Genomic DNA, 12,583 nt, shown 5'->3' with positions numbered 1-12,583 from the left:
GGCCAAACATCGCACACACTCCTCCTTTCTCAGCTAATAACATATCCAAAGCCACCCGGTTCTGGTAAGTCATCAATGAGGTGGCCGATAGTTGGCTGTGCACCCCTTCCAGAGCATCTCTCGTCATATTGGTGAGCCGCTGGATATTGAAATGTACATAATTTAGTCAATCCACATTTTTGTTTATAGTTATAAAAGGGAACAATGATTCCCATCCGGCCGTTATCTGATCCGTTAACTTGTATTGATCAGGTACCCCTCTCGGCACACTATCACACAGTGCGTGGTTACTTCTGCAACTTTGTATGGACCTTCCTAGCGGGGATCAGTCCAACTGAATCTGGCTACTTTACGTAGTTCCCAGTCATCCACCTCCACTGGTGCACACTCTCCTTCTTCTTCAGAAAGGATCTCTGTCACCTGTTGAGAGATACTCATCACAGTATTATTACACATTCATATAGTCAGATATTTCCACATGTTGGTACTGCAATGGGCTGACAGTGGTAGGCAAAGTGGTTGTTAACGGACAAAGCATCTTTCTTCCCGTTCATACCTCATGGGGGCTTATCCCTAACTTAGAGTTAGGACATGATCTTATCCCATACAGCACTATCGGCAGGGCTGCCACCCACGTCAGCTTCGTTTCAGCACAGACTTTAGCCAAACCTTCCTTTATGGTTCTGTTAGCTCTCTCAACTAGCCCTTGAGACTGAGGATGATAAACTGCCCCAAATTTATGCTTGATCCCAAACGTTTTCTCTATTTCTTGTAGTTCAGCGTTCGAGAAGTGTGAACCATTATCCGATTGTATGACTACTGGAATAACAAATCTGGGTATTAGTTCTCTGGTCAGCCATTTTACTACGTCTGCTGCTCTTTCTGATTTCGTGGGGATCGCCTCCACCCACCTAGAAAAAGGATCAACGCATACCAACAAATACCTCTTGCCCTCAACTCGATTCTTCATTCCCATGTCTGTGAAGTCAATTACCACCTCTTTCCATGGTGCCATAGGGGCAGGGAAACTTCCAAGTCCAGCCTTCAGTGTTAATGTCCACTTTTATTGCTCTTCAGCCCAAAAGCAAAGCAGAGGGTGGGAGACATGTCTGTAACTTGCAGATACAACTCAGCTCATGCTCAGTTTGATCCAATCCATTCATTCATTACTGATAGATCACCAACCTCTCATGGTTAGCGTATCCAAATGTAAGGGTGTACTACTTGTTGAACATTACAGGATGACCGTCTGTAACAAGTTTCCATATTTCGTGTACTGGTGCTATAAATGTTCCTTTGATCAGACATTTGCTTCCATCATCAAGATACTGTATCAAGTGTATCGTGCACTATACACTCAATAGCAGCACTCAACAATTTACCGCCCATCTCTGAATTTAGGAGAAAACTCGAAAAACTACAAACATTAATCCAAAAAATGGACAATATATACAACAACTCTCCTAATTCCTTATGACCTTCATTCCTCATTTAAATCTTACACAACCTTATCTCTTAATTTTTAATGACTGATTGTCTTGCTGTGGAAAGTGTGAACGCGTTTGACTGTAAGAACGCAACTATTCCATGCGATGTGTGCACAACAGTCTGGTGTTCCATTGTTATATGGGCCGTTTTAATCAACGCTCTTCCAATAGCAGCTACGTTTCTGACACACGAGGGATGCCCTATTTCCACGTTATCCAGCTTACCACTATAGGACATCAAAACCTTACGATCTGTGTTACCCTCCCCCTTTTGAAACAGAACGGAATTCACAAATCCGTTCTTTTCATCAACATCCAGATGGAAGGGTCTCGAGTAGTCAGGGGGGTGAAACGTGGCTGCGCTGGTCATGGCCTGCTTGGTGGCAATAAATGCAGCCTCCGCCTCCCGGGTCCACACCAAAGGCTTTGAGTAGTTTTTATAGCCTGCACCCAATATTAGCGCCCTCAAGGGAGCCACCTGCACCAAGAAATCAGGTATAATATTCTAGCTCCATGTTACAAGTCCTAAGAATTTCATCATTTCTCTAACCGTCGTGGGCCGAGGATGTTGCAAAATGGACGACTTCTGTGCGTCAGTCATAGCTTGCCCTGATGGTGACACAATTCTCCACAGAAAATTCACCTTCTGTCTCCCAATCTGCAATTTCAATTTAGACACTTTGAAGCCGTTTTCCTGTAACCACTGCAGAACCGTTCTGGTAGCGGACATTATCGTTTCTGAACTAGTCCCTGCTAGCAGGATGTCATCCAGATATTGTAGTAAAACAACTCCTTCTGGTAGTTCCAACTCTGCCAAAATGGTCTTCAGAACATGGTTAAAAATCAATGGTGAGTCCACATAACCCTGTGGTAACCGCGTATATATATATATTGGCGCCCCTTATACGTAAACGCAAATATTTGTCTCGAGCGCACAGCTAGAGGGACACAGAAAAAAGCATTCGCCAGGTCAATGCAGGTGAACCATCTTTTATCAGGGCCTATTGCATTTAACATTGTATAAGGATTTGGGGTGTCATAGTGAGTTGGTACTACAACTTTGTTGACGAGCCTCAAATCATGCACCATTCTATAGTCAGGCTTTCCGGGTTTAGGGACCGGGTTAATCGGGGTATTCCAGGGGGACCCCGTCCTCCCCAATACACCTGCCTGCAGCAACCCTTCAATTGTTTTTTCTATCCCTGCGATTTGTTCCTCCCTTAAGGGGTACTGAGGACGGTAAATTGGGACCGTTCCGGTTTTTAATTCAATTACCACTGGGGCCATTGGAATCAATCCCACATCAGCTCCCCCTTTTGTCCAAAATGTATCAGGAAAATCATCTAGCATGAGCTGTGTGTTCTCATGGTCAGTATTTTCCCTACCATGTGTGCGGCTTAGCAGGTGTTTCTCTGGTATAGGTTTTACTTCTGAGGTATGTGCAATACGGTACATGTCATTAGCCTGAGAGTAATGTAAGTTAACATCTTGAGTGGGCACCCAGTCCGTGGCATCAACCCCCGCTTTAACCATCGGCCCCATGTTCTTGGCTTCTCCTCCGCTTTGGATGAGCAAGGTGATGTGAGGAGCAGAGGTCTCTTGTAGCGCATATAGAACTTGTAACTCTGAGGTTAGTTCCACCGCAGCTGCCACACCTTGTTTCCCCACATAGATCTCTCGGACCTTAACAGCAGGATGTCCATGGACCTTGCTTTCAAACTCAAGTCCACTCCACAGGGTGTCATAGTTCTCATCCGGAGACAGCGAATAGTTCATCGTGCAATGAGGAGGATCCGCAGGTGGTTCAGTCGGGTGTAATACCTTGAACCATGGGCCCCAACGGCGGACAGTCTCATGCAGAACAGTTCCATCATAGTCCTCCACTCTCCCCCACCAGACCTCTGCATTCAGCGTCTGTTGAACTTCAGCTTGCAGCAACTGGTGGCCATAAGAGTGGGGTGTGGCACATCGTTGCTGTGTCCCATCCGGGAATGTTACAGTGATACATCCCTTCGTCATTTGCATAATGATATTTTGGGAACACAAAATGTCTCTTCCGTTGATTGTCAGAGTCACCATGGGTTCTGGGAACAGGTTACCGTCAGCCGTCGGATCTGGGCACCCCTATGGCATTTGCTGATGACCTGGGGCCTGATGCCGCAGGCTATTACCCTGTTGTAGTGTATGTGGTGCTTGTGGTGGGTAGATATCATAAGGGTATTGAGCTGGGTTGGACTGAGGCCTCTGACCCTGAGGTGGATGGGGGCATGCGTCGGACCAATGTCCAAGCTGCCCACAGCTGAAACAAGTATTCTGTCGTTGTCTAAACTGCCCTAAATTGTTTGGAACTCGGCCACGATTTCCCCCTACCCACTGTCTTTTCGGTTGCCTGAAGCCACCGTACAGTGGGGCCCCCATCATGTGTTGTGGTTGCGGGGCATAAGGTTGGGGATAGTAAGCCTGTGGAGGAGTGTACACGGCCTGTTGTGGCTGCTGGCAGGCTGGCGCACATGGGAAGGGAGGGGGGTCTGGATAAGGGTCATATTGAGGTGGCCCTTCCCCCTGAGATGGCGCTGTTGTTTGGGTCATCTGTTTGGCTTCACTCTTGCCCTGGTTCACCTTCTCTCTGCTTTACTCCAGCTGTGCTTTCGCCAATTGTAACTGAATATTGTTTAATTCACCCTTTTCCTTATCATATTTTTCTTTGCTCCGGTCCACATAGTGTTTAATCTGTGAGGACCAAGCATCAAAATTCATGTCAGACAACCCCACTATTCCTCTTAGTTGGTTCTTCATTGTCTCCGAGACAGATGACTCTATGGCGCCGCGAAAAAGAAGCTCGGTTCTGTGATCATCCATGACACCTTCCCCTAACTTGTTGTCCCATAATTCTCCGACTCTCCTTAAATAACTATTTCCACCCTCACTGTCGTGTGGGGGAACATAAGTGAGTTCTGTGGTAGCCACCTTCACAGGATATTGGAGTCTGAGCTTTGGCCAGAGCACTGACACCCAATTTGCCAGAGGCTCCCCGTCAGGGAGGTCAGAGGTCCCGGCTTCCCCCTCTAACTTCTGGAGGTCAGCTAGTGAGGCACACGCCAGAAAAATTCTTCTAAGATCCCCCAAACCGGGAACACTACCCGCACACTGAGCAAGGAACCCACGAATCCACGCTGCACCACCCTTCTCTATTTTAGGTAATGCGAGCTCCATCATGCTTAGGTCTGACAATGCGAGTGGCGCATATGTTGTTTTTTCACTTCCGTCTCTACAAATAGCCGTTAACAGTGGTAGTTGATGAGAGGCCTGAGCATCCCGTCTGATTTTTGACTTCAAATCATTACATTGATGCACATATGCTCTGGCTGCATTCCCCTGATAATATCTGTTCCTATTACCTCTTAACCCCTGTCTCATGGCGCTCCATCGGAGTAGATGACTGTGTTTTTTGTGACTCGAGCGCTGCTCCATGCTCCTGAAATTCCTCGTCCCAATCATCTGCAGGGCCAGGCTCATCTTCCTCTGACTCAACCTGCCTCCCCCGCTCATCCTATCCACGCCGGGTGATTGATTGCCGCTCTGCCTGGGCTATGACTAACAAAGTTTCTTCTCCTGCAACTCTTCCTCCCCCTACATTAAATGAGGTCATAGGTCTGTGCTCGGGTTGCCGCTTCTTTACGACTGTCGAGTGACTCTGTGGTGTGTTAGGATTACTCCAATCGACAGGTTCCAACTGGGGCCTGTCCTCCAAATATTGTAGCGTCTCTGAGAGAAAAGCAGAAACCTTCTCCACCCCATCATTCTCTTCATGTGGATATGGAGTTACCTGTAACAACCCTTTTTGAACTACCAAAACCTGAGATTCTCCTGGATTAGTAGCTTTCCCTTGCCTCAGTGGCATCTGATGTGGTTCATTTAACAACCGATTAGCCTCCGCATATGGGCCTGTCGAGTAGGGAGGAGGCGCACTAGATTTACAACCGGTCTCATGCACTTTCTCTTCTCCTGCTTTGGTTTGCGGCAACTGCATTGCCGTCTTACTCACGAATACCGCATTTATTTCTCCCAGAAATGTTCTACAGTCCACTAAGAACTCATCTGCCTTTTCTGCACTTTCCTTCTCTTTTCCACAAAATCTCCCCTTACCGGCAAGGAGCGCATGCGCTTGGTCTTTTCCTCTTCTCGCCATCCTAAGATGGTCCTTCTTTACACCTCTCCCATATCGTTATGGTTTCCTCCATTTTCATCACAGGTTATTTATTTATTCACACGTGGTTTTTGAACACAAGAGAAAGGACTCAATGCCCAATACTGTGAACCCAATCAAGAACCTTCTACTGTATTAGAGGAATACAGCGCTCGATTGTTGAGGCTTATAACACCAGTTCACTCGTATTGTTTTATTTCTCTCGTATTTATACCACCATCATTTAACTATGATTTTCCCTTTTACCCTTTAATACATATCCCCACAGATGTGTAATCCGGTCAAACACTTTTCACTGTCGGATTCTCAGTCCTTTTTCAAGTCCTGATACGCACAGCTTCCAGGTTCGGTAAAACACCAGGAGTTACACCAACCACCCACACATTTCCCAGTATGAAAAACAACAAATCTTTCCCTGTGTCCTTATTTCTTCATCTAATATTCTAACCTGCCAGTCCAAGAATCACACGAGTAGGACTGCAGGACCAGAGGTATCTACGTACCACACGGATTGCAACTTGGATTTCTACAGACTAAGATTAACATAAATCCCTGCTCTATTCTAAACTGCCAGCCCACTGCATGCAAACGTGGGACCCCAGTCACCAGAGGTATCTACGTACCACACGGATTGTAACTTGGATTTCTACAGACTAAGAGTCGACCTCAGGGAACTCAAGTGAGCCCCGTCATTCCTTTTTAAACTCTTCATGTATTTACCTAAGTCCCTAAACCTAAACCTAAACCTAAACCTAAACCCCTACACTATTCTAAACTGCCAGTCCACTGCATGCAAACGTGGGACTGCAGTTACCAGAGGTATCTACGTACCACACGGATTGCAACTTGGATTTCTACCGACTAAGATTATATATATTTTTACCTAAATCCCTAAACCTATGGACACTTATTCACTTTCCCTAACGTTGAATTCAGTGTGAGTATGTGCTTATACTTTACATGTGATCAACAGGAAATTTTCAAATTTAGTTTTAAATTTAATGGTCTTATAACGACCTTATTCAGTCAATGGACAGAGACGAATTCTGCAGTTGACAACAAATCTTTTTAGAAGTATCCAATCACAGACATTTTATTCATTTAGAACAAAAGGTTGTCTGCTCACCTGATTCTGTTTGCGCGCCTGTTGTCAATGCTGAACCACGCCGCCGGTCCTTTCGGCTCGGTCCGGAAAACGGACGTCCCCGTCTTTCTTTGTCCAGGTCAGCAAATCACGTCGGGGTCACCAAATTGTAAGAATACGTGTTCAAGATTTGGAGCCTGGTCGGGGTTATCAAAAATTCAGCCGAATGACTTCTCTCGTTCTGGGAAAATTTATTTGTCAGATCACAGGTCAAGTATCAGCGCTGCGTTTGCAAAGGCAGGAGCAGTTCAGGCAGCACACAGGCCGGAAGAACAACTAACTAACATCAGCAAGAACATCATGTTTTATAACCCTTGAAAGACAGAGAAGGAAATATTTCTATTGGCCCTAAACTGGCGTAGAGGAGGACCTTCCACCTCCCGCATCTAAGATCCGGTTACATCCAATATCCAGACTCCTGACTTAACGTAAACATCGTAAACAGAGTGTGTATGTTGAATAGTGTTGGTGTGTCTCTAACCCCCTTTGGCTGGTAAATCTTCTAGTTGACCCGCAGACCTTACATTCCTCAGCCAGGACATGAACTGACTCCCCATCCTGTCAGACTCGTGTCTGCCTGCTTGGCAGATCCTGCTTCCCCCTTACCTAACTCTTAAATCAAGACAAGACAGCAAACCCCCAACTAAGCCCATGAAAGTAACTTTTGATTATCACTAGAGGGTCAAGGACGGGTTCCTCAAAACTGTTAGTGTTTCCACACCACTTAGCATGAACACATGCTGACCTTTCTGCTCTGCATCTATCGATTGAGTAAGTTACATTCATATATGTTACCCGTTTACATGGCAAAACATTCAACCTCAGTGACACAAGGGTACATCTGATGATACATTGTCAACATTGCATGTCTGTCACACTCAAGATTGTCTGGTGGAATGGAGAAAGAGGCACCACTGTACAGGTTTATAGGGAAAGTCGTTCCGCTGACACCAAAACACTGCTTCACATAAAGCATATCAGCTGTTTCAAAGTCCCAACCATTTGTCTTCCTAAAATACTGGTCCTTCCGTATAACAATAACCTCGTATGTGATTGGAGGACCCTTAGACTCCTCGTCCAATCACGTGTGAGGTCATAGGCATGACTGATACAGCAGTACTTGCAAGACGAGCATACAAACAGACACGTGTGTTACTATATTCAGAAGAACTGTATCTCCAGTTCCTTGGTTTGGTTTTTGCTGCTTCGTGAATAATGGCGGGACGACGTCTCGCGTTCAACTCGCCTTCAACTCCTCTCCGCGGTCACCAACTTTCGGCCAGTCCGCAGACAGACGAGAAGAAGCTGCTGAATGCTCTCAGTGGATCGTCTCGTCAACTCCAACAACAAACTGCCGATATCAGCGAGCGGTTCGCTCCACTGGAGCGTTCGGGACTCTGCGGGTTTCTGTCCATGGAGGAGAGGAACCGACTCAAAGAAGAGGAGACGGGCGCACGATCCCAAGATGGCGGTAAGAATACGTTCGATGACTGCTAGCTAAGCTAAAAGTAGCGTAGCCTCAAACTAAGCTAAGAGTAGCCTAGTAGCCTTACAAGTGAGCAGAAACAGCTTTATTAAAGTGTGTTTTCTTTGCCGTGTCGTTTACAGGAAGCGGTGCGCCGTCTTCACAACTCCGAGACGAACTACAGGTGCTACGAACCGGAGCAAGGGTCAGATTTACAGAATATGCTTTCATTCTGCGGTATAAGGGAATATATACGTATAGATACCGATCATAACTGTACATTTTGTTTTCACAGACTAATCTCGCCTCATAATGAGGGGGCAAACGCACACAGGCAAGAGACTACGACGATCCAAGACGAAAGACAATGACGCGACAAGTGACACAAGAGACACATGGCTTAAATACACAAGGGAGGTGCAGGTGATTGGACACAGGTGGAAACTATTAGACGAACACAGGGGATGACGAGACAAGGCAGGAAGTGAAGTTACCCGGGGACACGAGTGGCAGAAAACTACAAAATAAGACAGGAAGTGAACCACACCGTGACAGTACCCCCCCCTTAAGGGCCGAATTCCAGACGGCCAACACTAGAGCGAACAAGGGGTGGGTGGGGAGGGAAACCAGAGACGTTGGTCGGACCACCCTGGAAACTCTGGGGGTCGGCCCGGCGGGCGGCCAGACGAGCGGGGAGCCTCTGGGGGTCGGCCCGGCGGGCGGTCACCAATCCGGCTCCGGAGCGGCGACTGCAGGGCACGGAACGTCTCTAGAATGGCAGACTCGGAGACACGGGAAACGTCTGGGGTAGTAGTCGTCGTCGGCAGCTCGGGGACACGGGAAACGTCCGGTGTAGTAGTCGTCGTCGGCAGCTCGGGGACACGGGAAACGTCCGGGGTAGTAGTCGTCGTCGGCAGCTCGGGGACACGGGAAACGTCCGTGGTTGTAGTCGTCGTCGGCAGCTCGGGGACACGGGAAACGTCCGGGGTAGTAGTCGTCGTCCGCAGCTCGGGGACACGGAACACCTCCGTAGTGAGGTCCAGCTCGGGGACACGGAACACCTCCGTAGTGAGGTCCAGCTCGGGGACACGGAACACCTCCGTAGTGAGGTCCAGCTCGGGGACACGGAACACCTCCGTAGTGAGGTCCAGCTCGGGGACACGGAACACCTCCGTAGTGAGGTCCAGCTCGGGGACACGGAACACCTCCGTAGTGAGGTCCAGCTCGGGGACACGGAACACCTCCGCAGTCTGCTCCAGCTCGGGGACACGGAACACCTCCGCAGTCTGCTCCAGCTCGGGGACACGGAACACCTCCGCAGTCTGCTCCAGCTCGGGGACACGGAACACCTCCGCAGTCTGCTCCAGCTCGGGGACACGGAACACCTCCGCAGTCTGCTCCAGCTCGGGGACACGGAACACCTCCGCAGTCTGCTCCAGCTCGGGGACACGGAACACCTCCGCAGTCTGCTCCAGCTCGGGGACACGGAACACCTCCGCAGTCTGCTCCAGCTCGGGGACACGGAACACCTCCGCAGTCTGCTCCAGCTCGGGGACATGGAACAACTCCGCAGTCTGCGGCGGCTCAGCCCCCCCCATAACCCACCCCGTAGCCCCCCCCTCAAGGGCCGGATCCCAGACGGCCCTCAAATCACCAACGGGAGGGTGGGAGAGGACCATGGGATGGGAGGGAGGGAGCCTGAGTCTCGGAGCGGGGACTGGGGGCGTCGGGGTCATGAGTCTCGGAGCGGGGACTGGGGGCGTCGGGGTCATGAGTCTCGGAGCGGGGACTGGGGGCGTCGGGGGCATGGAGCGTGGGGCCGGTACTGGTCGGGTCGGGGGCATGGAGCGTGGGGCCGGTACTGGTCGGGTCGGGGGCATGGAGCGTGGGGCCGGTACTGGTCGGGTCGGGGGCATGGAGCGTGGGGCCGGTACTGGTCGGGTCGGGGGCATGGAGCGTGGGGCCGGTACTGGTCGGGTCGGGGGCATGGAGCGTGGGGCCGGAACTGGTCGGGTCGGGGGCATGGAGCGTGGGGCCGGAACTGGTCGGGTCGGGGGCATGGAGCGTGGGGCCGGAACTGGTCGGGTCGGGGGCATGGAGCGTGGGGCCGGAACTGGTCGGGTCGGGGGCATGGAGCGTGGGGCCGGAACTGGTCGGGTCGGGGGCATGGAGCGTGGGGCCGGAACTGGTCGGGTCGGGGGCATGGAGCGTGGGGCCGGAACTGGTCGGGTCGGGGGCATGGGTGAGAGTCGGGGCGGCCCAGCGGGAACGGGAGATCGCTGCGGCGGCCCAGCGGGAACGGGAGATCGCTGCGGCGGCCCAGCGGGAACGGGAGATCGCTGCGGCGGCCCAGCGGGAACGGGAGATCGCTGCGGCGGCCCAGCGGGAACGGGAGATCGCTGCGGCGGCCCAGCGGGAACGGGAGATCGCTTCTTCCGCTTGCTCCTCCTAGGGTTAAGGAGGTCCCGGAGCTCGAGGCAGGCGAGCTGATAGCTCCTGGGACCAAAAACACAGTTTGTTTTCCGCTGCCAGAAGGGACTCCTTACGTCCAGGTAGTCCGGACCGTAGTCTGGCAGCGGGTCTGCTGAGCCCTTCTTTGGTCGCGTCATTCTGTCACGGGAGCGGGTGGGAGGCAGGACTCAGACGCAGAGTTTTCCAATACAAAAAGACTTGAATAGTCACAAGGATCAAAAAACACCGGAACTGGGGGCAAACGCACACAGGCAAGAGACTACGACGATCCAAGACGAAAGACAATGACGCGACAAGTGACACAAGAGACACATGGCTTAAATACACAAGGGAGGTGCAGGTGATTGGACACAGGTGGAAACTATTAGACGAACACAGGGGATGACGAGACAAGGCAGGAAGTGAAGTTACCCGGGGACACGAGTGGCAGAAAACTACAAAATAAGACAGGAAGTGAACCACACCGTGACACTGTGTCTCCTTCCTTGTTAAATGTTACTGTGACTTGCGTTTGATTTTTTTTGTATTCATATCACACTCATTTAATTGTTTTCCAGCTGCCTGTGAGACGTATTGTGAGACGGGACGCAGGAGCTTCAGGTTCAGGCGGAACACTCATTGCGGGCGGAAGCTGCGAAGGATTCAGCGCGGAGTCGAGCGAGAAGAAAGCGGGTCAGAGTTTATTTGCTGACTTTCAGGTGCATTGATCGATGTGTTGTGTCCGTACGCGTCGCACAGTACTGATTCATTGTTGTTTTTACAGCTGCTGGAATCGAGACAAAGTGCGCTGGCTGATGACGAGGTGGAACTCTGGAAATCCGCCACCGTAGAGCTCATGTCGGACGGAGGGGACGGCGTTGTTGGCGGGGTCTCGGGGTGGATCGTACGGTCGCCACACACACACAAGCCGCCTGCACAACAGACCTGCCTCGGAAAACACGGCGCCAGTGACGGTCTACAGCCCCGAGGAGGCAAACGGACAGTTTACTGAGCTGTAGTTTTTAAACCGCCGTTACCCAAGTGTGGGCAGATCCTCACTTTGTATGTAGTTGTTGTTTGTGTGTTGTTAATAAAGCTCTTTCTTTGCATAAACATGTGTCAAATGTTCATTTTCTCTATTAATTCATTGATGTCCTGGTTGGTATCCTAATAATAGTGTAGTAGCCTGCATATGATAACCATGAAATGAATATACAGCATAATATGAATATATAAATAAAATGAGGCGAGTGACCAATAGCGACAGATCTGCCAACCAATCACGAGTGATTGAAAGTTGTGGTTTCATCCAATCATGAACGAGGAAACTCAAGCCTGGTCTGCCCAGGTGTGGTTTTGCTGCCAATCACGAGTGATTTTATTTGTTAGTAAGTTGTGGTTTCATCCAATAAGGAGTAAGGATATTCAAGCCCGCTCGGCTCGGCCACCCGCGGTTTCGCTGCATTCATATGCTAATTCGGGCCATTCGCACCTCCGCCAGCTCTCCGCCTACGTCATGGTTCGTTTCCGACAATTTGTGGCACAGACAAACGCGACGTGCGCGGGTTGCAAATTGTCGGAAATTGTCGGAAATTAGGGAGATTTCCGGGCGTTTACGGGGACGAAAATCTCACTTTTCATGCAGTGTGTATCACAACTAGCTGTAATGAAAACATCGCCACCTATCGTATCGTATATATGACATGCTTTCGGCCAATAATTCGATTTATTCACTGCCATGTATATTGGGATAATAGCACCTTCCCCAGAAAGATAGCATAGTCCGACTAAGCAAAGATTATAATTATACCATCATGTAAACACACTGA

General features: G+C 50.0%; 1 long non-coding RNA gene across 1 annotated transcript; it reads left to right on the top strand.

The window, feature by feature from the left end:
• The first annotated feature begins 11,342 nt into the window (after window positions 1–11,342).
• On the top strand, window positions 11,343–11,867 carry LOC144390490 (uncharacterized). The gene is made up of 2 exons (XR_013454531.1): window positions 11,343–11,447; window positions 11,539–11,867. It is a non-coding gene; the product is annotated as an uncharacterized LOC144390490 (long non-coding RNA).
• Window positions 11,868–12,583: the final 716 nt, after the last annotated feature.

This window comes from Gasterosteus aculeatus, chromosome 21 (assembly GCF_964276395.1).
Source record: "Gasterosteus aculeatus chromosome 21, fGasAcu3.hap1.1, whole genome shotgun sequence".
Taxonomy (NCBI): Eukaryota; Metazoa; Chordata; class Actinopteri; order Perciformes; family Gasterosteidae; genus Gasterosteus; species Gasterosteus aculeatus.
Note: the sequence above shows the minus strand (reverse complement) of the source record. Positions and strands in the feature narration are given on the sequence as shown.